The sequence below is a fragment of the Vipera ursinii genome, assembly GCF_947247035.1.
Source record: "Vipera ursinii genome assembly, chromosome: 1".
In the NCBI taxonomy this organism is placed as follows: Eukaryota; Metazoa; Chordata; class Lepidosauria; order Squamata; family Viperidae; genus Vipera; species Vipera ursinii.
Genome location: NC_139512.1, coordinates 269406122 through 269432841, shown reverse-complemented (window position 1 = coordinate 269432841; position 26720 = coordinate 269406122). Strand labels below are relative to the sequence as shown.

Genomic DNA, 26720 nt, shown 5'->3' with positions numbered 1-26720 from the left:
TGTGAGACGTTTCACAGCTTCAGAGTGACAAAGGGAAAAGTGCAAGGCTCATTTGTTTTAAATTCTGATAATTATGCCTAACTTGGCTCTGCTAAAGGGTCACTCCCAACTCCCAAATAACCACAACAAAAACCCCACAATTGTTTACTATTTTTTTAAAAAAAAATGCAGTCTAAAAATGTGTGTGATCCCCCAAAATTTGCTGCATGCCACTTACTTAGGAGCCACGGTGGCAAAGTGGTTAGAATGCAGTATTGCAGACTAACTTTGCTCACGGCCTGGACCTTGATCCTGATGGGGGTCAAGGTTGACTCAGCCTTCCATCCTTCCAAGGTTGGTAAAATGAGAACCCAGATTGTTGGGGACAATATGCTGACTCTACAGCCCACTTAAAGGGATGCGGTGGCTCAGTGGGTTAGGATGCTGAGCTCGTCGATCAGAAGGTCGGCAGTTTGGTGGGTCGAATCCCGAGTGTCGCGTAACAGAGTGAGCGCCTGTTACTCGTCCCAGCTTCTGCCAACCTAGTAGTTCGAAAGCACGTCAAAATGCAAGTAGAAAAATAGGGACCACTACGGTGGGAAGGTAACAGTGTTCTGTGTGCCTTTGGCGTCTAGTCATGCCGGACACATGACCACGGAGACGTCCTTGGACAAGCGCTGGCTCTTCGGCTTTGAAACGGAGATGAGCACCGGCCCTTAGAGTCGGAAACGACTAGCACGCATGTGCGGGGGAAACTTTACCTTTACCTTACAGCCCACTTAGAGAGGGATGAAAAGCACTGTGAATCGGTATGTAAATCTAAGTGCTATTGCTATTGCTACCTTCAGGCAGACTTCTCTTTCTGCTGAGAGGCCTCTCTGGGCTACCTGAGGCAGCTCCGGGTCACACAGGTCTTCATTTTTGTAGTGGCTTTGGAGAATGGTCTTCTATGACAAAGGTCCCCAACCTTTTGGGCACCAGGGACCGGTTCTGTGGAGAGAGGTTTTTCTGAAGACCGGAGGGGGGGTGGTTTTGTGTGCTGCTTACATCCCTTGGATGGGGTTTTCCTTCTTTGTGCAGACCGGTTACTGGCATGCTGCGGCCCAGTACTGGTCCACTGATCGGGGGTTGGGGTTGGCCTTGTTCTATGGCCTCTGCAGCTTTCAAAAACTCTGCAAAAGCATACCCTGCTCTTGCATGATATTTTTTTGAGGGTCCAGAGGTCACGTCCAAGCATAGTACTGTTGCACTACTTCTAGGGGGTCCAGAGGCTGCACAAGAGGACACTTCATTCCCACATCTATCCATAGCCTCTGAAAACTGTGTAAGAACAAAGCGTCCTTTTAGGAATAGTTGTTGGGTCTTGGTGAATGGTGGCATGTTGCCCAAAATATTTTGGCTTGTCACCTTTGACACACATGTTATAGGGTTCACCAACACTGAAATAGATCATGATCAGTCATGATCTCTGGCACCTGCAATCATGATCTAGTCACCAAATCCATATGCTGAGCAAGCATATTACAAAGGGAGAATCATGTGAGTCTCCCTGTCCACCCCCCACACACCCCAATTTTAATTTTTCTTATTTTAATCCCATTTATATCCCGCCCTTCTCCGAAGACTCAGGGCGGCTTACAATTTAAGCACAAACCAATGTGCTTAGCAATAGCCTTCATTCTATGTATATGCCTGCTTATTATGGCTTTCGCCCCCCCCCCAAGCGGCATTATTACAAAGTCAGCTTATTGCCCCCAACAATGTGGGTCCTCATTTTACCTACCTCAGAAGGATGGAAGGCTGAGTCAACCTTGAGCCTAGTGGGATGCAAACCTGCACTAATTGCAGGCAGCTGGTGTTACTTAAGGAGGCATTAGCCCACTGCTCCACCAAGGCTCCAATTCCCCAAACTATGGGAGATTATATTTTTATCTCAGTCACAAGATTACCAGAGTTTGCACCAAAGCCCAAGAATGCCAAAATGTCAAAATGTCTGTGGTGAGGTCATTGTGTAAATCGTGCAATTACACACTCTCTTCCCAACATTTAATTAAGCACCTAAGTGGTATTATTTGCATGAAGAGTATATGTTTGCTTTGCCTTTGTATCGGGTGCGAAATTTCAAGGCCACATGTTAGGGTCCAATTAAAGTGATTTACTGCTCACACCTATGCATGACTTAGAGCTCTTATGGGAACATAGAGACTCCAGGCTGATTCCTCTTTTAATTCTGCCCCTAGGCCCTGTCAGTCCTTCTCCTACATTCTGTATAAGAAAGGAAAGCTTAGCAATAAAAACAGGTGACAAAATTTAATAAACAATTAGAATGATTTAACACTGTTAGGACTTGACAAGGAAGGATGATCTTGTGGAAAGAAATGAAATTCAGTTTACCATCTTTTATTGTTGCTTTCTGTTCAGCATGCAGAAAAGGCTCATGGCTGCTTATGTGGGTAGAAAAAGAGTATCTTTGAAATTTTGGCTCTGCTGCCTTTCTTTTCAGGAGATCAATGGGAGCAAAAGTCAATGTGTTGTGTAGCTTGATAATTTGTGACCTGTCATTGTAAAAATGGTGTCCCACATAGATCAATTTGAATGGATTATCTATAAATGTCAATATGCAGACTGATGTATGTAATAATCGTTAAACATGTTTAGAATAAAATATAGCATGTATGGCTTGTTGTCTGATTGAACAAAATGGTTAAAAAAATCTCCTCATAAGCCGTGTAGGTGAATATAAAAGATTACCATGTGGAAGATTATATCAAATTACAGAGTGCTTTCATTTTGTGAATTCGATGTGTAACCTATTAAGAAGCAATACACCCCATCTTAGGAAGGAATAAGAATTTAGAAGAATGCAACTGTGCAATATATCACAACACATACTCAGAAATAGATAGGAAGTTACAAGATTTGACAACAAGAAGACAAGCAGTAGAAAACGCAAGTAGGAATGAAGGACATGTAGATATAATTCTATAGGGGCAAAATGACACATAAGCTCAGGCGAGGTGCAACTCCATAGACCAGGGCTTTCCAACCTTTTCACCCATTGTACCACTTTTAGGATATGGCAACATCCGAGTACCACCAGTTGCCTAGCAAGATGTCAAAAACTTGATGACCAAAAAAAAAAAAAGAAAAAAAAAAGAAAAAGGAAAAAAGTGATGAAGTACAGGTAGTCCTTGACTTACAACAGTTCACTTAGTGACTATTCAAAGTTACAATGGCACTGAAAAAAGTGCCCCCGAAGCCACAGCCGAGCAAGACAACTGCCTGTCCACCCGGCGGTGCCCTTCCTCCTGCCCAAGGTTTTCATTGTTGTGAGCATTTCTGTTGAGATTGACAGCAGGGGTGGGGTGGGGGGGTTGTTTGGTTTTTATTCCCCCCCTCCCACTGGGTGGTTGCAGCAGGTTTTGGTCACTTCACATGACCCTGGGACACTGTAACTGTCATAAATATGAATCAGTTGCCAAGCATCTGAATGTAAATCACAAGACCCTGGGGATGCTGCAACATTCCAGCTGATTGGCGCTTCTTCTGGGCTCAGCAGAAGTGCCAGGATCAGTGCTGAGTTCCAGCTGGAGCCTGGCGCTGATCCTGGCACTTACCCTGAGTTCTGACAGCCCTGCAGCTCCAGCCATCTGTTGCTCAGGCTTGTGTGGTGCTGCCACTGGTTCAGCTCATTCCCCTCCCCCGCTACCACTTTTCTAGGGTGGTGGCGTGCCACCTGCTAGGTGCCAATGTACCACAGGTGGTACCCATATCACTGATTGAAAAGCCCTGCCATAGACAAATGGACACATAGATTAAAAACAAGGTAGAACTCTTAAAAAAAGTAATGGCTTTGTGAAATGTTACTTCCCTATTTCTGGAAATTCATTGCATAAAATACTGTGCTTTGCTATTGTTCAGCTCCCAAATTGGACTGGGACCCTTTTGCTGAAGCACTTCAATATAAGTTTTGCAAAAGTTCGTCTCTTGTGCCTGACTCTGATTGGCTTCTGTGCCAGGCTGAACCAATTTTGAGACAACAAATTAGATGCTCATTAAGCCTAGTTTATGGCACAGGATATTGTCTGACAAATTTTAAGTGCTAGTAGGCTGAATCTGGCAGCTCTGTATGTTGTTATAGGTTGGTATCTGAAAGCAGCAGGAAGATGCAGAATCATCCTGTGCATGCTGGGTATTTATGTAGTAATGCTAAAATGAAAATAGTATAAATGCCTCTGTACTGTAGGCACTGGAGAAAAACATGCTCTGTTGTTTCTGTGTTTCTAGAATAGGAGAGCCATTCTTTCTCCTGGCAAGGAATTGTAGTCCTGTATTGTACATAGGAATTCCTGTATTAGCCTTCAAGGGCAATGAGGGGAGGACATGAAATCATGCCAGAGTAATGGCCCCTTCAATGTTTAGGGACTTTAGTTTGGTATGTCATAGGGAAATCAGAATACCTGTTTGACTCATTTGTAATAAAGTTTGGATTCTTGGCTAGATCCAGTTGGTGTTCTGTGTCTGCTACACACTGTTTAATCAGTGCTTTGGCTCTGGGATCTACTGCAGAAAAAAAGCAATAGTTTAGAAATTTAGTTTTCTCAGATAGTACCATAAACGAGTGAAATATATCAGTTTCCAGATAATGTTTCATAGATGCAGTTCCATCAACGCTAGTAGTCCTGGCTGGAGCTGCTAAGATATGCACTTCAGAAATATCTGGAGAACCACAAGTTTTTAAACTCTAACAAAGAGGTAGGTAGCTATTTTAATTTCCAGCACAATGTAACTTAAGATGAAACAAACTTAAGTTCATTATTTAAATACTAGGGTGACTATAGGTTGCAAAAAGTCAGAAAATTATTGGATGGCAGCAAACTGATGTAGAAATTAGAAATTAGCCCTCTATTGATCATTCAGATTTTGTAGCCCCGGTCTGACAGCCTTGTTTAAAATACAACTTATTTTCTCTGTTCTAGGGCATATATTTTACGTGCTATCTTATTTTTAAATCACGAAACCTGGATTTCAGCCATGGAGATGTAACTTGTGAATAAAACATAAGTAGTTCCATGCAATGCCACAGTTGATATTGCAACATAGTACACTGCACTTACAATACCTTTTCTTATTTGATTAGTACATTTAATCTATATACCAACTTTGGATAACTGCAGAATTGTGGACTTGACTCCCACGGGTCAAGCTGCAAAAAATAAGATGTTCCATGCAAGCAACCCCTTTGGGAGTGATTATTTTGTTCAAAATGTGGAAATGCAGTGCCGTTAATTGAGATGACAATGCATCATCAGCATTAGCAAAATCTCTATCAGCTATTGGAAAAGGCAGCTTTGCTTGCAACAGCTTGCATCCTGGGACAGTATCTTTAATATTATTAAGCAATAATATCTGCCTATCCCAGATCATTGGTAAGGATTCAGTAGGTGGACAAAAATGCCAAACTCAGTCTAAATTATTACAATCTGATTAACTGTATAGTCAACCACAATAATAATACTGGCTCTGTAAGTTTAGGAAAAGTGTGCTATCTCTGAAGATCTCAAGAGCAGTTCTAGGCCGACTTCCGGTGGCTGCGCGGCGCCGGAGACAGCCTTCCCGGGCTGCCCGCGGCTCAGCTGAGTGTTTTTTCGCCCGAAACAGCGTCGATCAGCTGTTCGGGAGAATTTGAAGCCCCCTCCTCGGGAGAAGAGGAGGGGGTGAGGCCCCAGGTAGGGGTCGAGTTCTCCGGGGCCGCCTGAGCTTGGAGCTTGGGCGGCTGAAGGATTGAACTCCCCCGAAGCCTGGGTTGCTCCCAGCTGGCCAGCGTCTCTGCTCCGGACTTCTTGGAGCAGAGCCAGGCGTCTGCGACCACCCCTGCCTGAAGAAAGGACTATGGATTAAAAGGAGCAGGCAGAGCGGTACAAGAGGAAAAGGTGAAGAGGATTATTTTATTTTACTCTCGAGCTTGATGGATTTTTTAAACTTTAAGTGAAAGTGCGTCACAATTGAAAGTAAAAGATGGCGGCTAAACCTCCCCCTAAAACTCTTCGGAGTGGTGGATCTTCTCCGGTGCAACAATCATCATTACAGGCGTTGCACCCTCCTGATGTATTGACACCGAAGGACTTATGAGATGCTCTGGATAAACATGCCCAGGTACTTTTGGTATCAATCAATCAATCAATGGGTGATAAATTTGCACAGATGGAGGAGAAATTGGAGAAACTGGAGGAGAGAATAGAAGAGAGGATGGAACAGAAGTTCAGCGTGATGAAGGTAGACATTTTGTCTTCAGTGCATAAAGTGGCGGAATGTGTGGATGATTTGGATGAAAAAGTGGATGACTTGACTCAAAAGAATGCCATATTAGAAGCAAAAGTACGGGAGAATGAAGATTTAAGAGACAAAATGGAAAGGGAATTAAGTCTTGCTCAATATTACCAGATGCAGTTTGCTGTTAGAATCAGAGGCTTAAAAGAGAATATTAAGGAAGATTTAAAGCAGCTGGTTTCTGAGGCTCTCGAAGTGGTATTGAAACAGCCAGCATCTGAAATAAGAGAAGCTATGGATAAAGTGTTCCGTGTGAATTCATGGATTGCTAGACAGAGAAAGCTACCTAGAGATGTGGTGGTCTACTTTGCAAAAAGAGAAATTAGAGATGAAGTTATACAAGCTGCCTATGATGCTAAAGTTGTGATTGCTGATCAAGAAGTCTTGGTTTTAAAAGAAATTCCTCCAAAGATTTTAAGGAAAAGGAAAGACTTCACATTTCTTGTGCAAGAGCTTAAGCAATGAGATATAAGGTTCAGATGGGAGATTCCAGATGGGCTGATGGTGATGCATGAAGGTAAAAGGTACCGGCTGATTACTGTGAAGCAAGTGCGTGATTTCTATAATAACGTTTTAAAAGCAACCCCATTAACACTTCTGGAAGCTGCAAAGGGATCTGGAGAAGGAGAACATCAAGAGGTTGAAGTAGAGGAAAATGGTGCTGGAGGAGATCAAGCTATAACTTCTTTGGATGATCCTAGAGAGCAAAGGGTAACGCGTGCTGCTTTAAAACAAGCAAAGAAAATAAAAGAACAAGACCAGCAAAAGTCTTTGGAATCTTCACAACGTACTCATAGCCAAGCAGTGGGAGGAGCACGGCCTAAAGATGATAGTCCTATCAAAACAGTGCTCCAAGAGCTTTGGGAGGATATGCATGGCAACTAAATTTTTAACTTGGAACGTTAATGGACTAAATTCACCACAGAAGAGGAAGAAAGTTTTTCAATATTTAAAACAATTCAAGATAGATGTTATATGCTTGCAAGAAACGCATATTAGAGTCTTGGATCAAAAGTATTTATTGAACTCAAGGTTGGGTATGCAATTTGTCGCTTCTGCAATGAATAAGAAAAATGGAGTGGTTGTTTATGTTAAAAGTGCCTTAACAGCAGACTTAATTGAAGCAGATAAGCATGGAAGATACGTTATGATAGAGCTGCTGCTAGAAGGTAAAAAGACGCTTTTAGTTGGATTATATGCACCTAATCAACAACAAGCTGACTTTTTTAGTTTACTTCACACAAAGCTTACCCAGTTGGATTATAAATCTTTTATTTTTATGGGGGATTGGAATGGTGTTTTGGATGTACAGATGGATAAGGCTGGAGCTTTTAAGCGCATTCCAAGTCATGCTAGACTGCCTAAATCTTTTTTTGAAATGAAGGATGATTTGGAACTGCGAGATATTTGGCGTGAAAGACATCTGCAGGAAAAGGATTATACTTTTTATTCTGATAGACATCAATCTTTTTCGAGGATTGATTTTATTTTGTTGACTAATGATTTTTTTTTGAGGACTAAAAAGGTGAAGATTTGCGCAAGAACTATCTCTGATCATAGCCCAGTTTGGTTAGAGATTGATAAAGAGAAAAGGGACAGGCGCTCCTGGCGTGTAAATGAGAACTTATTTAGAAATCAGAGAAATGTGGAAGAGTGCAAACAGCGGATGAAGGATTTTTTTGAAATTAATATGAACAAGGGTACCTCTATGGATATGGTTTGGGATGCTAGCAAGGCCTACATGAGAGGGGTGTTGATATATATGAATAATAAACATAGACGTGCTGTGGAAGCTAGAAGGAAAGAATTGGAGAATGAAATAAAGGAAAAAGAAAAGGCTTTGATTTTGAACCCAGAGGATGTGAAGATTAAGGAGGCTATTAAATTGTTAAGAGGACAATTTGATAAACTAATGGCTGACCAAGTGGCAACCAATTTGCGGTTTGCCAGGCATAATACTTTTTGCAACGCTAATAAACCAGGTAGATGGTTAGCTTATAGATTGAGGAAAAAACAAAGGGCTTCTAATATTGATAAGATTGAGCATAAAGGAAGGGTTGTGTTTCAACAGGACCTTATCAAGGATGCATTTGTGGATTTTTATTCTAAATTATATGCTAAGGAGAAAATTAATGAAAAAGACATTGATATATATTTGGAGAATGCTAGCATCCCGGTTCTTACGCAAGTACAAAAAGAGGGGATTAACCAATTGATTACAGAAGAAGAAATTTTTACAGCAATTAAGGAATTGAAGGTGGATAAAGCACCAGGTACGGATGGTTTGACTGCGGCCTATTATAAAAATTTGCAATTAGAGATGATAAAACCATTAAAGGAACTGTTCCAGACAATCCAGAGGGGGGGAAAGGTGCCACCATCTTGGAGAACAGCTTTTATTTCCCTGATTCCGAAGGAAGACCAAGATGCTACTCAAGTTAAAAGTTACAGACCGATATCGCTTTTAAATACAGATTACAAGATATTTGCTAAGGTTTTGGCTAATAGACTGATGAGGGTTCTGCAACAGGTGATTCATGGGGATCAAACGGGGTTTATTAGTGGTAGGCAAATGAAAAATAATGTGAGGCATATAGTTGATGTGTTAGAGTTTTTGGAAAGGAACAACCAGATCTCTGCGGCGCTAATTTTTCTAGATGCTGAAAAAGCTTTTGATCAATTGAATTGGCAATTTTTGTTTAAAGTTTTAGACAAAATGGATTTTGGGGAAAATTTTTTGCAACCGATTAGGGCATTATATCAAAAACAAACTGCCCGAATTATAGTTAATAATAGCCTGACAGAGGCATGTAATATTGAGAAGGGCACAAGGCAAGGGTGTCCATTATCACCCTTGTTATTTGTGTTAACATTAGAGATATTATTGGTTAAAATACGGAATTCGGAAAAAATTAAGGGGATACAAATTAGAGATCAGGATTATAGATTGAGAGCATTTGCAGATGATCTGGTTGTTACAGTCACCCAGCCAGAGAACTCTGTTGTGGACCTGATGGAGATAATAACACAATATGGGAAGGTTTCTGGATTCAAAGTTAATATACAGAAAACCAAAATTTTGGCCAGAAATATGACAGTTTCGCAAAAGGCTCTCTTAGAAGGATTAACTGGATTTGAGATTGTTAAAAGGGTTAAATATTTGGGGGTGCTTTTGTCGCCCTCTAATACAAAGTTATATAAAAATAATTATGAAAAACTATGGGGGAAAGTTCAAAAAGAATTGGAGAGTTGGGAAAAATTGCAATTGTCTTTGTTGGGACGGATTGCAGCAGTGAAAATGAATGTCCTGCCTAAATTTTTATTTTTATTTCAAACGATACCTATTCTTAAGAAAGACTCTAATTTGGAGGAATGGCAGCGAGGTATCAATAAATTTGTGTGGGCAGGGAAAAAGCCACGAGTTAAACTTAAGATTATGCAGGATACTCGTGAGAGAGGTGGCCTTAAAATGCCCAATTTTAAACTATATTATGAAGCTGCTGCATTAGTAGGAATAAGTGATTGGATTAATTTGACACAAGAGAGATTATTAAATCTTGAGGGCCATGATTTGTTGTTTGGCTGGCATGCATATTTGTTGTATGATAAGAAGGTAGACAATGTGTTTAGAGTGCATATTTTAAGACAGGCATTGCTGAGAGTTTGGAAGAAGTATAGACATAAGTTAGATTGCAAGATACCACTGTGGGCAATTCCAAAGCATGCAATAGAAAATATACATGCTGGTTTCAAACATGATGTGACTACGTACAAGGAGATCCTAAGTTTGGAAAGAAATGTCTGGTGTTTGAAATCATATAGCCTCTTGCGAGAAGAGAAGGTTGTTCAAAACTGGTTTCAATATACTCAGTTACGGGCCAGGTGGAAAGAAGACCAGAAAAATGGTTTTACAATGACTGATGAAAATTTGATAAAGCAAATTAGAAATCAGGGTCCAGCACATATCAAATGGATATATCTTGCATTGATAGAGATTGACTCAGAAACAGAGCTTGTTAAGGATTGTATGATAAAATGGGCCCAAAACATCCAGGAAGTTATCACAATGGACACATGGGAAAAGATTTGGGTGAGGAACGTAAAATTTACACAAGCTCAAAATCTAAGAGAGAATTTTTATAAAATGTTTTACAGATGGCATTTAGATCCTAAAAAGCTTGCAAGTATGTATCCGAATTATCAGCCTAAATGTTGGAGGTGCGGTGATGAAGATGCAACATATTTTCACATATGGTGGACATGTAAAAAGGTTAAGGCTTTTTGGATAAAAGTCTGGTGGAACATGCAGAAGATTTTTAAACAGAGGATAAAGTTTTGTCCGCAACTTTTTTTGTTGGGAATAATTACAGATGCTACAGTTGTGGACACCAAGCTGATGTTGCATTTAATTACGGCAGCAAGACTTTTGATAGGTCAGTATTGGAAGAAAGAGGAACTGCCGACCATAGAAGAGTGGACTTTAAAGGTTTCCGACCTGGCAGAGATGGCGAAGATTTCGGCCTATTTGAAAGATCACTCGCAAGAACGCTATATTATGGAATGGAGAAAATGGATTGAGTTTATCCAGAACAAGTATAGGGTTAAGAAGTTTCATGTAGCATTTGAATAAGTCTTCTTTCTTTTTTTCTTTTTTTCTTTTAGTTTTTCTATATATATTTAATATTACTAAGGCTTGTTTTATCCTATATAAGCTAGAGAGTGATGGTTATAGTTGTTAGTATATGATTGTTTATGATTGCTTTTTATATATATACCTTGTATTTAGCTCTGGGAAGTCGGGGGGGGGGGAGGGGGGGGAGGGGGGAGAGGTAGGGGGTGTGTGAAGGAAGGGGGAGGGGGGTTTTAAAGGAAAATGTATGTTAAAACTTTTCAATAAAAAAAAGAGCAGTTCTAGAAGAGTTAATGTGAACTGTAAAATATAACCTTTAAAACCTCATTAAATGAGGTAATAAAAAAAGCACAGTGTTTGATGCGAAAATTCTTTTCTAAATAACCGCAGATTACTAAAAGTGCTATGAAAAAAAATGACCACTGCCACTATTATTTTATTGGAAATGAGGCTGGAGCTCAGTGGTAGGGGAAAAAAAAACATTAGGAAGCTAATTTTCATGCCTCTTTAGGGAACTGCCATAAAAGATTTTATGCAGTTTTTCTCTTTCTGCAATTCTCTATGTAAGATCTTGAAAAACAAAATGGCCCATAACTTCCGGGATGACATGAAGCAGCTGAATCAAGGGCAGAAATATGGTTTTGTTTCCTACTGCTGTGAAAATGCCTCTTTTTGTTCTCTTCAGATCCCTACATGGCTTTTTACACTATCAATTTGGGAAGATTAATCCACATTTCATAGAAATGGAGAAAATGATCGCCTTTACTCTTAAGGGCTTAAGGCCATACACAGATACATCTGTTTATGAGCATAGTTTGGAGGTATTCTAGATGTTACTATTACAAGTAGTCCTCAACCTACGATCATAATTGAGCCCAAAACTTCTGTTGTTAAATGAGACATTTGTTAAGTGAGTTTGGCCCCATTTTACGACCTTTATTGCCACAGTTGTTAAGTGAATCACTGTAGTTGATAAGTTAGCAACCTGATTGTTAAGTGAATCTGGATTCTCCTTTGACTTTGCTTGTCAGAAGGTTGCAAAAAGGTGATCAGATGACCTTGGGACAGAGCAATGGTCATAAGTTTGAACCAGTTGAAAAGCTTCTGAATTTAGATCCCATGATCAGGGGGATGCTGCAAAGGTTGTAACTGTGAAAAACAGTCATAAGTCACTTTTTCCAGTGCTGCTGTAACTTTGAACAGTCACTACATGAACCGTTATAAGTTGAGGACTACCTGTACTACTTTACCTGTAAAGAGCAGCAAGGGCTCAGAAAAATGGACTCAATCTCATTTCCCCTGTCTCTAATATTAGTCTGAAATAGAAACCCTTCTCATTCCAGAGGTGCTTTTCGAAAGGCATCTGGACTTCCTTCAGTTACTGAAGAAGCTTTTTGGATGAGAAGCAAATTGTCTTCAAAGGAAAAAACCAAGAAAGTCCAGTTGCCTTTTGAAAAGCACCTTTGGGACAACCATGATGAATCTCCAGAGACACATAGAAACCCTTCTCATTTCTTACCAGGGTTAGGGGTCCCAAGAAGCCAACCTTGCTTTCCCTCAGATTGAGTGTCTAATGGGAGTAGTAGATCTTGAGCAAAGGACAATGTGGAGGTACAGTATCTGTCTGATCGTCTTCAAAGACTCCAATCAGAAAGGGCTGCAACAGGGCCACAAAACCTGGACTTGGTTAAGGGAATAGATTCAAATGAACATTTATCTTCTCCTTCTTCTGTATATTTGCATAAAGATAGATCATAAATTATTGGGTAGAGATTTCAACATTTGTTATTGACAAAAAAGGCCCTTGAAATTCATTCAAATGTTTAATGAGTGCAACAGGTACATGAATGAATTCTGAGGGATAAAAACCAAAACAAGGTCAGAAAAGAACTATTTTACTAGTACTTAAGTTAAAATAAACTCAATCTAATTAAGTCCTTACATTATCATATCAACAGTTGCTTTAAGTGTTCTATTTGTCTAGTTATCTTACTGTTGGAAGTCAGCACCTACCTACCCACCCTCCTAGAGAAAGAAATATTTTGGGGAATACTAAAAAAGGCAGAATATTACATTTCCCCAAAGGAATAATGGAGGAAAAAATTCTTAAAAGGCTTTTCTGCCACATTTCCCCAGGCAGAAAATGAGCAAGGCAACTCTGTAGAAATGCAGATTTGATCATCCTATTCAGAAAGACTGGGCCACCTATTCATAAGCAAAATGCCTTCAGCTACAGCCTCAGAGAAGCAGGATATGATGTTTAGGACATAATAGGATTAACCCACCACCATTAGAATAGCAAAAGCTCAGGTCAAAGTACATGACACAGGAACAGGAACAACCTCAAACAGGAACAATTCCAAACACAAAAACCCAAGAAGGTATAAAAACCCACCACTCCCAGCTCCATTTTGTCAACTACCTCAGAAACATGCTGTGGCACTGAAGTTTCTGCAACTCAATAAACAGAACCTTCTTCCCTAAGCAGTCTCCATTTTGTTTATTTCTGGCTTGGACTGAACCCTGATAAAGATTTTTCTTTCAACATTACCATCCATTCATCTGATAAGAGGTAAAATATAGATGATACCATTAAAATAGATTTGAAGCTCACTTTCTACCTTTTCTAAAGCATCATTAGAATGATTTGTATGATTTGCCAAGAGCCAAGGAAAGGTAGAGAAATGATCTAACCATAATCTAATTCCATTAAAATAACACCAGAATCCACAAATACAATGATGCCTGACAAATCTTTCAGTGGAGTCTGACTAACTCTAGTTAATTAAAAAAAACCCTATGCTGGAATTACGTTATTACAATTCCTGACATACTTAAATCCACCAAGCATGGAATTTCAGATTCAACACACTTTACCTTCCACTTGGACCTATGTGAATGAAGATTTTAATGTGGGGTGTTGAACCAGCCAATTGGAACCTGAGCTATATCAGCACATGACAATTATAGTATGCAGCTAAATTAATTAATCAGAACAGCTACTCAACAGGTGATCAAAAGTGGGCAGGAATCAGGAATATTTTTCATCAAATTGAGGCTAGATCTTCTCATTAATTTTCCTGATAGCGAAGAGACATCTTTCGAGTTGGTCAACACTGTTTGCAAAAAATATAATGGGTGAGTACAATAGAATACAGGTAGTCCTTGAGTTATAACCACAATTGAGCCCAAAATTTATGTTGCTAAGGGTAACATTTGTTAAGTGATTTTGCCCCATTTTAAGACTTTTCTTGCCACAGTGATAATGGAAGTAAAGAGACGTGGTTGATTCCAGGATTTCAAGATATCTGGGAGACATCAGTCACGAGCATCAGGGAATGAAGGATTAGAGGAAGAATTGGTTACGTTTTCAAAATAAGTGGTAAAGATTTTTTTTATTTCTAGGAGTTGGGTAAATTCTTACACTGGCGGCAATTTTCCTCCTTTTCGGATACCTGAATGAGAGACGTGGAATGGAGCTTTGTGTAAGTGTATCTCAATCTTGGCAACTATAAGATGTGTAGACCTCATGCTGACTGGGAAATTCTCCAGATACAATTCATTAGAATGGGAAAGAAAAAAACCCTCGAAATTAGCAAGTTTCCTATCATGCTGAAAATCTGCACTAAATAATTGATACCCTTTTTGGAGAAGTATTGGGAGATATACAAGATGGTGCAAAACAAGAAATGGTTATTATTCCACATACCTATAACAGCAATAAAAGATAATATTTGTAGCTCAAGGTCAAACTGTAGAATCTTTGGTGACATGGTCTTTGTCTTGGTCCTTCATTACTCAATGAGGTGACATCTTTAGTGTTGGGGACTGAGGGGACTGGGGACTAGATTAGGGCTAGCACTGAAGATGTCACCTAGTTGGGTAATGAAATGTATGCAAGAAAACAACCATGCTCAGAAACCACCAGGGACTCCATACTCCTATGTTTCCTGAGTAGGCTTCTATTATAGGGTTATTAAATACTGCATAGGGTACAAAATTAAGACAATTGCTAGATTGTCAAAGAGATACAGCAAAATGAATTGCTCATATGTTATGATCATCTACAGCAGACATGTCAAACACAAGGCCCGGGGCCCAGATCCGGCCCGCGAAGTGGTTTCATGTGGCCCACGAAGCCATCCTGGAAACAGTGAGGGAATGGCCCCCACTGCCTTGGCCCTGGTCCAGAGACCCTCCTCCTGCCAGAGACCCTCAGATCTGTCCCACTTCTGCCCAGGCCCCCATAGGCACCCTTGATGCGAACTATGTAGAGCTGGCCATGCCCACCCAGTAGGCCATACGCACTCTAGCCACGCCCACTCAGTAGGCCACACCCACCCTGGCCATACCCACCCGGCCTCCTGAGGGCAATTGCAATGCTGATGCGGCCCTCAATGAAATTGAGTTTGACACCCCTGAGCTACAGCTTTTCAGCTCATACATGGCATTCATAACTGTATTTAGGAAGTTTTCATGGTGGTGAGAAAAAAGCTCCCAATCTAATTGCATTAACATGAGCTAGTCCTCATATATGCTAGTCACAGAGAAAATCTAATCAAAGATTAGAACAATCTTTGTGTTTGCAAGCAACATTAAGCCACAGACTAGCCAACCATATTTTGCCATGACATTATGTGAATTAGTTTTTATAGCTCAATGTCTAATGAAAAATAAAAAGGGTTAATTGCTTCAACAATAAATGGTGGGTTTTAATTGTCCAAATTACAATACAAATAGCTCCATGTTTTTAGCCAAAGTAATAAAAAAGGCAAATGGTTACATCATTCCTTTTTAAGTGCTGTCCAATTTTCCTTTAGTTACAAAGCCAAAATATTAAACAAGACGAATAACACGCCTATCAAAATATACAGCTGCAAATATTGCTTGTAGTATAGAATCCTTCATTTAGTTTGCCGTTGGCTTTTCTTTCTCTTTGTCTCAACCTCTGTGTCACTTTTAAGTAAAGTGTTTAATTATATTTGCTGAAAGGTTGGCTTTATGTTTTTTTCCCTATTGTGTTTGCATGAAAGGCAATAATTGTTTGTGGCATGAAGACAATAACACAGCAAGAAACTGAAATACTGCAATGTCTTCTAACAAAGAGAGAATGAGAATTCCAATTTTAAAGTTACAAACTGATTTTTTAAAATTATTATAATAAATAGTTTTTCTTTATGAATTTCAATATTTTTAAGATAGCTGAAAATCTCAAAACAAAACAAAACAACAACAGTTCTTGGGAGAGAGAAAATTGCTGCTAAAGAATAAAGGATCAGAAAACCCAAGACAAATTTGGTATCTTTCTTTCCTCCTTCACGTAAAAGATACAAATATGCATATTTTGTAATTGGAACTCTAGGTTTGAATTTTAGATGTTACTTGGTGAAGGTTCCATGTGAAAATCCTGATTCCAACTGTGGAACACCTATTTCTGTGCACAATTAGAATGTTGAAGGTCTGGGTTCAAATCTTCCACTGTGAAGCTCACTCAATGACCTTGCATCAATCACTTTCTTTCATTCTAATCTACCTGACAGGGTAATCCTGAGGGTAAAACAAGAAAGAGAATTGCATACACTGGAAGAGACATAAAATGGAAATATAATTAAAAAGCAGAGATGGAGTACCCCCAGGATGGAAATGTGGTTGATATGCTAGTATTTATTGTCTCAGAGTATGGTAAGTACGCATTGCTTTTCCTGTTTCTGCCCTTCAGCCATTGTGCTTCACCCCCCCCCCCAAAAAAAAAAGAAAAGGAAAAAAGAATATATCTAGATAAACCTGTTCAGTTTTTATTTTATTTATTTGGTCAGTGTTCATCTCAATTCCATGTCTGCTCCAACTGGCATCCAATACCCTGATATAATGTACTGCCAGAAATTTGGCTGAGAATTGTATAACAGTGGTTGGGCCCAATCATGTAAAGAGAACTGTCAGAGATACAAGCTGACTTTGGAAGAGAAAGAGGCACTCAAAACCGCATTACAAATGTTAGATGGATTGTGGAGCAAGCCCATGAATTTTGGGAGGATGTATATTTAGCTATAGCAAAGCCTTCAGTTGGACTAAGGATGAAAAATTATGGATGCATTTAAAAGATAAGTGCATTCCAAAACATTTGATTTAGTTAATAAAATCGATATATAGCAATGAAGAAAAACTTATACAGATACAGATTTAATATTGGAAAAGGTATGCAGCAGGGCAATAATCTGTCTTTACTTCTGTTCATTTTGTGCACAGAGGCAGTATTAAGGGATCTCAACTTATCAAAAATTATTGGCAGAAAAATTAACAATCTAAGTCACAGAGAAATTTTCCGCTGGCAGAAAATGAAGAGGATGTAAAATAACTTATTCTAAAAATCAAGGCAGAAAGTGAAAAAGTTGGATTGCAGCTGAACATCAAGAAAATCAAGCCAATGAAACAGCTGGAAATGATGGCTTCAAGTTAAAATTTGACAACAAAGAAATTGAATCAGGATTTTCCTTATACTGTAATTCCCGATTCAACTGAACAGGAGGTCTATCTTTATGGTCACTAGGAGTTGAGCTTGACTTAATGACTCATTATCAACATCCCATCAAACAATGGCATCTACCTATCCTTTGTCCTTGGGAAGGACTCAATAGTTGAATAAAAATGCCAAATCCAGTCTAAACATCTGGTTGACTATGCGACAACCATGATAAGAATAAAATTAGAAAGAACAGAACAAAGTGAATTTACAAAATCTCTGAAAGTTAAATGTGACTGAACAGATGAAGACAGAAGGAGATTTAGCATTTTTTTCATTCATCTTTTTCCCTTTTAGATGCAAGAATTAGCAACATCTCAGGCTACATAAGAATGGGGTTACAGTAGAATATATATATGTCTTTCTTCAAAAATAAGACTCACCCCCAAAATAAGCCTTAGCCTGATTTTTTTTGGGTGGGCCTAATAGAAGCTCTATTCCAGCTCTATTTCGATGGCACTTTAGGGAAATACACGGGTCCCCCCATCTCCTTACAGCTAAACCCTGCAATCCAACCAATTAAGATAAGAGCCAGGAGGGTACCTTTTGCCCTTAAAGAAAAAATCGAAAACGAACTTGATCGCCTCGTAGGACTAGGGGTGCTTGAGCCAACAGAAGGGGGAACCTGGGAGACCCCTATCGTCACCCCAATCAAACCTAATGGTGAAGTGAGACTGTGCGCTGATTATAAGGCGACAGTCAACCTAGCCCTCAGCCCCCATGCCTACCCGGTGCCAGCGGTAAGGGACGTATTTGCTTCCATCCGCTCTGGCGCCCTTTTCGCCAAGCTTGATCTCACACAGGCGTATTTGCAGCTGCCTGTCACTGAGGACACTGCGGAGGCCCAGACAATTGTCACCCACCGCGGTGCCTTTAAGGTAAAGAGGCTCCAATTTGGCATATCGGCGGCCCCGGGTATATTTCAGGGTATCATGGAGAAGACCCTGAAGGGAATACCCGGGGTCTGCCCCTATTTCGACGATGTTCTCATCGCCGGAGAAAACGAAGCGAACTTAGCTGACAGGCTGTCAGCTGTGCTGAGCCGGCTCAGAGAAGCCGGCCTCAAACTTAAGCGGGAAAAGTGCTCTATTGGAGTCACATCCACTGAATTCCTAGGGTACAAAATAGATAGCCAGGGCATTCACCCCACCTCAGAAAAACTTCAGGCTATTCAGACCGCACCCAGCCCTAGGAATAAACAAGAGCTTCAATCCTTTTTAGGATTGTTAAACTTTTACCACGCCTTCATCCCCCATAAAGCCACTATTGCGGAGCCTCTGCATAGACTCCTAGACAAGGGTACAACTTGGTCCTGGACCAAAGAACATGAGAGTAGCTTCCAATCGTTAAAAAAGATTATCTGTCACAGTTCAACTATCACCCTTTTCAGGGAGGACACCCCAATATGCATCGCTTGCGATGCCTCTCCCTATGGAATCGGGGCTGTCTTAAGTCACATATTCAAGGACGGCACACAAAGACCCATAGCCTTCTATTCACGCACTCTAACCAAAGCTGAAAGAAACTATGCACAAATTGACAGGGAAGCCCTAGCAATAGTAGCAGGGGTCAAAAAATTTCATGATTACCTATATGGAAGACCATTTACTATAATTACAGATCACAAACCCCTGCTAGGCATATTCACGTGGAACAAAACTACTCCACAAATTCTCTCCCCGAGAATGCTAAGATGGTCAACCTTCTTAGCAGCCTATTCCTATCAACTAATACATAAACCAGGTAAAGAATTGGGACATGCTGACTGCCTCAGTAGACTACCCATACAAACCAGGGACTCAGACCCAGCCCCAGCCAGTCAGATTTTAGCAATCTCCCAACTTCCAGAATGCCCCCTGACTGCAAACATTATAGCGAATAATTCAGCTAAAGATAAAATACTTGCCAGAATCCTCAAATGGGCCACAACAGGATGGCCAGCTCAAAATCCACAACCTCAATTCCAACCTTACTATAACAGGAAAAATGAGATCTCAACACATAGAGGATGCCTACTGTGGGGAAATAGGGTCATCATACCCGAGAAAAACATTGACCAAACATTACAAATATTACACGAAGGTCACCCTGGAATTGTAAAAATGAAGGCGATGGCTAGAAGTTATGTGTGGTGGCCAGGCATAGATAAACAAATAGAAAAGTATGTGGGTGGGTGTTATACCTGTCAAGAGACCAGGAATGAACCACCCCAGGCACCAATCCATAAATGGGAGACTACAAGGAACCCTTGGTCACGTATACATATAGATTTTGCTGGACCCATCCAGGGCCAAAGTTTCTTAATTGTAGTAGACAGCCACTCTAAATGGCTGGAAGTCACACCCCTTAGAAAAACAACGTCCCAAGCCACTATTCAAGCTTTACGAAAAATATTCGCTACGCACGGCCTACCTGATACCATAGTTTCTGACAACGGACCTCAATTCACCTCTCGTGAATTTCAGATCTTCGCTATGAAGAATTGTATTAGGCTGGTCACGTCGGCGCCGTTCCACCCATCGTCGAACGGAATGGCTGAAATTATGGTACGATCCACAAAAGAAGCGTTAAAAAAATTCGTTAAAGGGAACTGGCAGAGGCACCTCAGCCAGTTCCTCTTAGCACAACACACAACTCCATGCTCTACAACCGGCAAATCACCGGCGGAATTGAGATGGGGGAGAAGGCTAATAACACGTCTGGACAGACTACACCCCGATACATATCCAGAAGAAAAACAGCACCCCCACCCCGCCCGCACACTCAACCCAGGTCAATTGATTTGGGCACGATCATACACAGATAAAAACAAGTGGGTCCAAGGGACAGTAATAAAACAAACAGGGCCCATCTCATACCTTATAGCTACGCAAACACAGGGCATCATACGCCGCCATATTGATCAGCTCAGACCCAGACAACCACCACACAATTCTGAGCAACCAACCAATCCCGACATACAACCCCCACCGGAAATACTGCCTATGCCAAACCAGGAAGAAGAACACCAAAACGAGGATCCAGAACCAGACCACCCTCCACCCCTTCGCCGCTCAACCAGGAATCGGAGACCACCCACCTACCTAAAAGACTATCAGTGGGCAGGTTCAAACATCCAAGAGGAAAGAAACGCACCAGGGGAGGGGTAAGGGGTGTGTTATATATGTAAACAGTCCCGTAATAGATATGTATATATGTTAACAGTTCAAATAATACTGCAGCAGCAAAGTGTATAAACTAAAAGCCTCCTGACAGAAAAACACGCGGGAACTTTGACAGCTGTCAAAGTTCCCCGCACAGCGCAGGCGCCACCACTGACAGCTCGCGGCTGTCAAACTCCGGACTACGGGGAAGCCTGAGCTGTCAAAGCATCCACCGCACAGCGCAGGCGCCACCACTGACAGCTCGCGGCTGTCAAACTCCGGACTACGGGGAAGCCTGAGCTGTCAAAGCATCCACCGCACAGCGCAGGCGCGACCACTGACAGCTCGCGGCTGTCAAAACACCAAGCTACGCGGAAGCCGGAGCTGTCAACGAAAGACGACGCGGATTGGTCCCTGCCTGACACGGCGCCAAAATAAACACCTCTGATTGGTCCTCGCTACCAGCTGCCGGCTATAAAAGCCAGACAAGTTATTCTATGTTTGCCTTGCTCTTAAATAAACCTGTTGTTACTAGCCTGTCGTCCCGAGTGGTGGATGCTTTGACAGCTCAGGCTTCCCCGTAGTCCGGAGTTTGACAGCCGCGAGCTGTCAGTGGTGGCGCCTGCGCTGTGCGGTGGATGCTTTGACAGCTCAGGCTTCCCCGTAGTCCGGAGTTTGACAGCCGCGAGCTGTCAGTGGTGGCGCCTGCGCTGTGCGGGGAACTTTGACAGCTGTCAAAGTTCCCGCGTGTTTTTCTGTCAGGAGGCTTTTAGTTTATACACTTTGCTGCTGCAGTATTATTTGAACTGTTAACATATATACATATCTATTACGGGACTGTTTACATATATAACACACCCCTTACCCCTCCCCTGGTGCGTTTCTTTCCTCTTGGATGTTTGAACCTGCCCACTGATAGTCTTTTAGGTAGGTGGGTGGTCTCCGATTCCTGGTTGAGCGGCGAAGGGGTGGAGGGTGGTCTGGTTCTGGATCCTCGTTTTGGTGTTCTTCTTCCTGGTTTGGCATAGGCAGTATTTCCGGTGGGGGTTGTATGTCGGGATTGGTTGGTTGCTCAGAATTGTGTGGTGGTTGTCTGGGTCTGAGCTGATCAATATGGCGGCGTATGATGCCCTGTGTTTGCGTAGCTATAAGGTATGAGATGGGCCCTGTTTGTTTTATTACTGTCCCTTGGACCCACTTGTTTTTATCTGTGTATGATCGTGCCCAAATCAATTGACCTGGGTTGAGTGTGCGGGCGGGGTGGGGGTGCTGTTTTTCTTCTGGATATGTATCGGGGTGTAGTCTGTCCAGACGTGTTATTAGCCTTCTCCCCCATCTCAATTCCGCCGGTGATTTGCCGGTTGTAGAGCATGGAGTTGTGTGTTGTGCTAAGAGGAACTGGCTGAGGTGCCTCTGCCAGTTCCCTTTAACGAATTTTTTTAACGCTTCTTTTGTGGATCGTACCATAATTTCAGCCATTCCGTTCGACGATGGGTGGAACGGCGCCGACGTGACCAGCCTAATACAATTCTTCATAGCGAAGATCTGAAATTCACGAGAGGTGAATTGAGGTCCGTTGTCAGAAACTATGGTATCAGGTAGGCCGTGCGTAGCGAATATTTTTCGTAAAGCTTGAATAGTGGCTTGGGACGTTGTTTTTCTAAGGGGTGTGACTTCCAGCCATTTAGAGTGGCTGTCTACTACAATTAAGAAACTTTGGCCCTGGATGGGTCCAGCAAAATCTATATGTATACGTGACCAAGGGTTCCTTGTAGTCTCCCATTTATGGATTGGTGCCTGGGGTGGTTCATTCCTGGTCTCTTGACAGGTATAACACCCACCCACATACTTTTCTATTTGTTTATCTATGCCTGGCCACCACACATAACTTCTAGCCATCGCCTTCATTTTTACAATTCCAGGGTGACCTTCGTGTAATATTTGTAATGTTTGGTCAATGTTTTTCTCGGGTATGATGACCCTATTTCCCCACAGTAGGCATCCTCTATGTGTTGAGATCTCATTTTTCCTGTTATAGTAAGGTTGGAATTGAGGTTGTGGATTTTGAGCTGGCCATCCTGTTGTGGCCCATTTGAGGATTCTGGCAAGTATTTTATCTTTAGCTGAATTATTCGCTATAATGTTTGCAGTCAGGGGGCATTCTGGAAGTTGGGAGATTGCTAAAATCTGACTGGCTGGGGCTGGGTCTGAGTCCCTGGTTTGTATGGGTAGTCTACTGAGGCAGTCAGCATGTCCCAATTCTTTACCTGGTTTATGTATTAGTTGATAGGAATAGGCTGCTAAGAAGGTTGACCATCTTAGCATTCTCGGGGAGAGAATTTGTGGAGTAGTTTTGTTCCACGTGAATATGCCTAGCAGGGGTTTGTGATCTGTAATTATAGTAAATGGTCTTCCATATAGGTAATCATGAAATTTTTTGACCCCTGCTACTATTGCTAGGGCTTCCCTGTCAATTTGTGCATAGTTTCTTTCAGCTTTGGTTAGAGTGCGTGAATAGAAGGCTATGGGTCTTTGTGTGCCGTCCTTGAATATGTGACTTAAGACAGCCCCGATTCCATAGGGAGAGGCATCGCAAGCGATGCATATTGGGGTGTCCTCCCTGAAAAGGGTGATAGTTGAACTGTGACAGATAATCTTTTTTAACGATTGGAAGCTACTCTCATGTTCTTTGGTCCAGGACCAAGTTGTACCCTTGTCTAGGAGTCTATGCAGAGGCTCCGCAATAGTGGCTTTATGGGGGATGAAGGCGTGGTAAAAGTTTAACAATCCTAAAAAGGATTGAAGCTCTTGTTTATTCCTAGGGCTGGGTGCGGTCTGAATAGCCTGAAGTTTTTCTGAGGTGGGGTGAATGCCCTGGCTATCTATTTTGTACCCTAGGAATTCAGTGGATGTGACTCCAATAGAGCACTTTTCCCGCTTAAGTTTGAGGCCGGCTTCTCTGAGCCGGCTCAGCACAGCTGACAGCCTGTCAGCTAAGTTCGCTTCGTTTTCTCCGGCGATGAGAACATCGTCGAAATAGGGGCAGACCCCGGGTATTCCCTTCAGGGTCTTCTCCATGATACCCTGAAATATACCCGGGGCCGCCGATATGCCAAATTGGAGCCTCTTTACCTTAAAGGCACCGCGGTGGGTGACAATTGTCTGGGCCTCCGCAGTGTCCTCAGTGACAGGCAGCTGCAAATACGCCTGTGTGAGATCAAGCTTGGCGAAAAGGGCGCCAGAGCGGATGGAAGCAAATACGTCCCTTACCGCTGGCACCGGGTAGGCATGGGGGCTGAGGGCTAGGTTGACTGTCGCCTTATAATCAGCGCACAGTCTCACTTCACCATTAGGTTTGATTGGGGTGACGATAGGGGTCTCCCAGGTTCCCCCTTCTGTTGGCTCAAGCACCCCTAGTCCTACGAGGCGATCAAGTTCGTTTTCGATTTTTTCTTTAAGGGCAAAAGGTACCCTCCTGGCTCTTATCTTAATTGGTTGGATTGCAGGGTTTAGCTGTAAGGAGATGGGGGGACCCGTGTATTTCCCTAAAGTGCCATCGAAAACGTCGGCGAACTTATCGCAAACGGCTTCTAGGCTGGGTGTTAGGATGGTGTTAACCCCAGTTAAAGCGATGCCTAGTGGACTGAACCAGTTTAGTCCTATCAAATTGGTGCGGTTCCCTGGTGTAACTAAAACCTCCAGGGGACCCTTGAACCCCTTGTACTGCACTACGACCTTGGCTTTCCCTTCCAACGGAATGGGGGTTTTCTGGAAGTCAGCTAGGTGTACCTGAGTTTGTTTCAGGGGAATTTGTCCTCGGCCTTTCTGACAGATCTCCTGATAGGTTGTCAGCGAAATTAAGGAAACTGCCGACCCAGAATCTACTTCCATGTGGCAGGGCACCCCCTGAATTCTGACCCAGATCTTAACCTTGGAGCTTATGCTGTTTACCCTGTCCACTGTCTCTACCAGGGGGCCTGGGTGGGGTTCTCTGCTGGCCTGGGCAGCTGGCCTACCTGGGGGGTTTGCCTCCACCTCATTGATGTTGTCCCGGCCCTTGCTGCGGCACACCGGCTTGATGTGGCCAGTCTTCCCGCAATTGTGGCATTTCGCGTTCCTAAAGCGGCAACTTCCTCGGGCATGATTGCCCCCGCAGCTGGCACAGGCGGCTCGTTGCTCGTAACGCGGTGGTGGCGGTGGAGGGTTCCTGGACCCCCGGCGGTGCGACGTTTTTCCCCTTCTCGGCTGTCGGTGCTCCATTCGGCGCTGTAGGGCTTCTCCGTCGGTGAAATCTACCGACTCTCCACTGTCGCTGAAGGCTGCGCTTTCCTGGTAGACGGTCGCGGGGGTCTCTGGGGTCGTGTTGGTCGGCTTCTTCTTGTGGCTGTGTTCGTATGCCATGATCTCCCTGGTCAGCTCGGCCAGGTTCATGTCGGGTTTGGACGTCAGTTTTTTCTGTAGCTTCTCGTCCCTCAGACCGATCACCACCTGGTCTCTGATGCGGTCTTCCAGGTCGGGGAAGCAGCAGTTCCTTGCGGCGTGTCTGACCCCGGCGATGAATTCGTTGGCGGGCTCGTCCTGCCGTTGTTTCTTTTGTGCGAATTGCACCCGCCAGTACAGTTCTGATCGAGCCGGCATGTAGTATTTGCTCAGCTGCTCCACCAAGTCCGCGTAGGAGACTTCAGTGATGGGCACTGGGCTGAACAACCCGACGGCTGCATCGTACACCGGGGGCCCGCTGATGTACAGCAGAGCGGCGGCCTTTGCTCGGTCGTCAGTGATTTTACTGACGAGGAGGAATCCCTCGACTTGGCCGAGGTGTGATTGCCATCTCTCGGGATGGCGGGTATCAAACTCCCTCACACGGCCGAAGTTTGCCATGTCGTCCGGTCCTGGGTTGCTCCGATGGAAGTTAAAACTTCCGTGACAGCTCTTGCCGGGAACTTCCTTCCTCGGCCGTGACTTCAGCTCCGGAGCGATCCCACCCTCGTCGCCAGTGAAGTAGCCGAAGGACCACTCGGGACGACAGGCTAGTAACAACAGGTTTATTTAAGAGCAAGGCAAACATAGAATAACTTGTCTGGCTTTTATAGCCGGCAGCTGGTAGCGAGGACCAATCAGAGGTGTTTATTTTGGCGCCGTGTCAGGCAGGGACCAATCCGCGTCGTCTTTCGTTGACAGCTCCGGCTTCCGCTTGGCTTGGTGTTTTGACAGCCGCGAGCTGTCAGTGGTCGCGCCTGCGCTGTGCGGTGGATGCTTTGACAGCTCAGGCTTCCCCGTAGTCCGGAGTTTGACAGCCGCGAGCTGTCAGTGGTGGCGCCTGCGCTGTGCGGGGAACTTTGACAGCTGTCAAAGTTCCCGCGTGTTTTTCTGTCAGGAGGCTTTTAGTTTATACACTTTGCTGCTGCAGTATTATTTGAACTGTTAACATATATACATATCTATTACGGGACTGTTTACATATATAACACAGAATATATATATGTCTTTCTTCAAAAATAAGACTCACCCCCAAAATAAGCCTTAGCCTGATTTTTTTTGGGTGGGCCTAATAGAAGCTCTATTCCAAAAATAAGTCCAGGGGGGTGAGCGTGGCCAGCACAAGCGGTGGTGAGTGCGCACGGGCCAGTGGTGTCCACCAGTAGCCACTGCCCATTGGCTCCTTGGTGCAGGTAAGTCCGAGCACAAAGGTAGAGTGAGGGGGGGCAGGTGATCCAGATGCGCCATTCACTTTTTGCCCAGAGGGAGACCAGAAACTTCATCTACTTGCAAATGGGATGCTTGGGAATGTAGCAATCAGCCCCATTCCCAAGTGCCCATTTGCAAGCAGATGAAGCTTCCAGTTTCTCCCTGGGCAAAAAGTGTTTGGGCACCTATGGGGCATTTGGAAACAGAGTACTCCATTTCCAAATGACCGATAGGCACTCAAACACTTTTTGCCCAGATGGAGATTGGAAGATTCATCTGCTTGCAAATGGGGCATTCAGAGACAGAGCGAATCACTCGGTTTCCAAGCACCCCATTTGCAAGCATATGAAGCTTCCAGTCTCCTTCTGGGCAAAAAGTGTTTGGGCACCTATGGGGAACTTGGGGCAGTTCCACCCCCTTCCCTATCTGT

The 26720-nt window shown here is 42.9% G+C and overlaps 1 protein-coding gene across 3 annotated transcripts in view; it reads right to left on the bottom strand.

Moving 5' to 3' along the window:
• The window catches only part of LOC310643865 (uncharacterized protein), a 707877-nt gene that overhangs the window by 539727 nt on the left and 141430 nt on the right, over positions 1 to 26720 (bottom strand). The gene's annotated exons all lie outside the window — the stretch shown is intronic.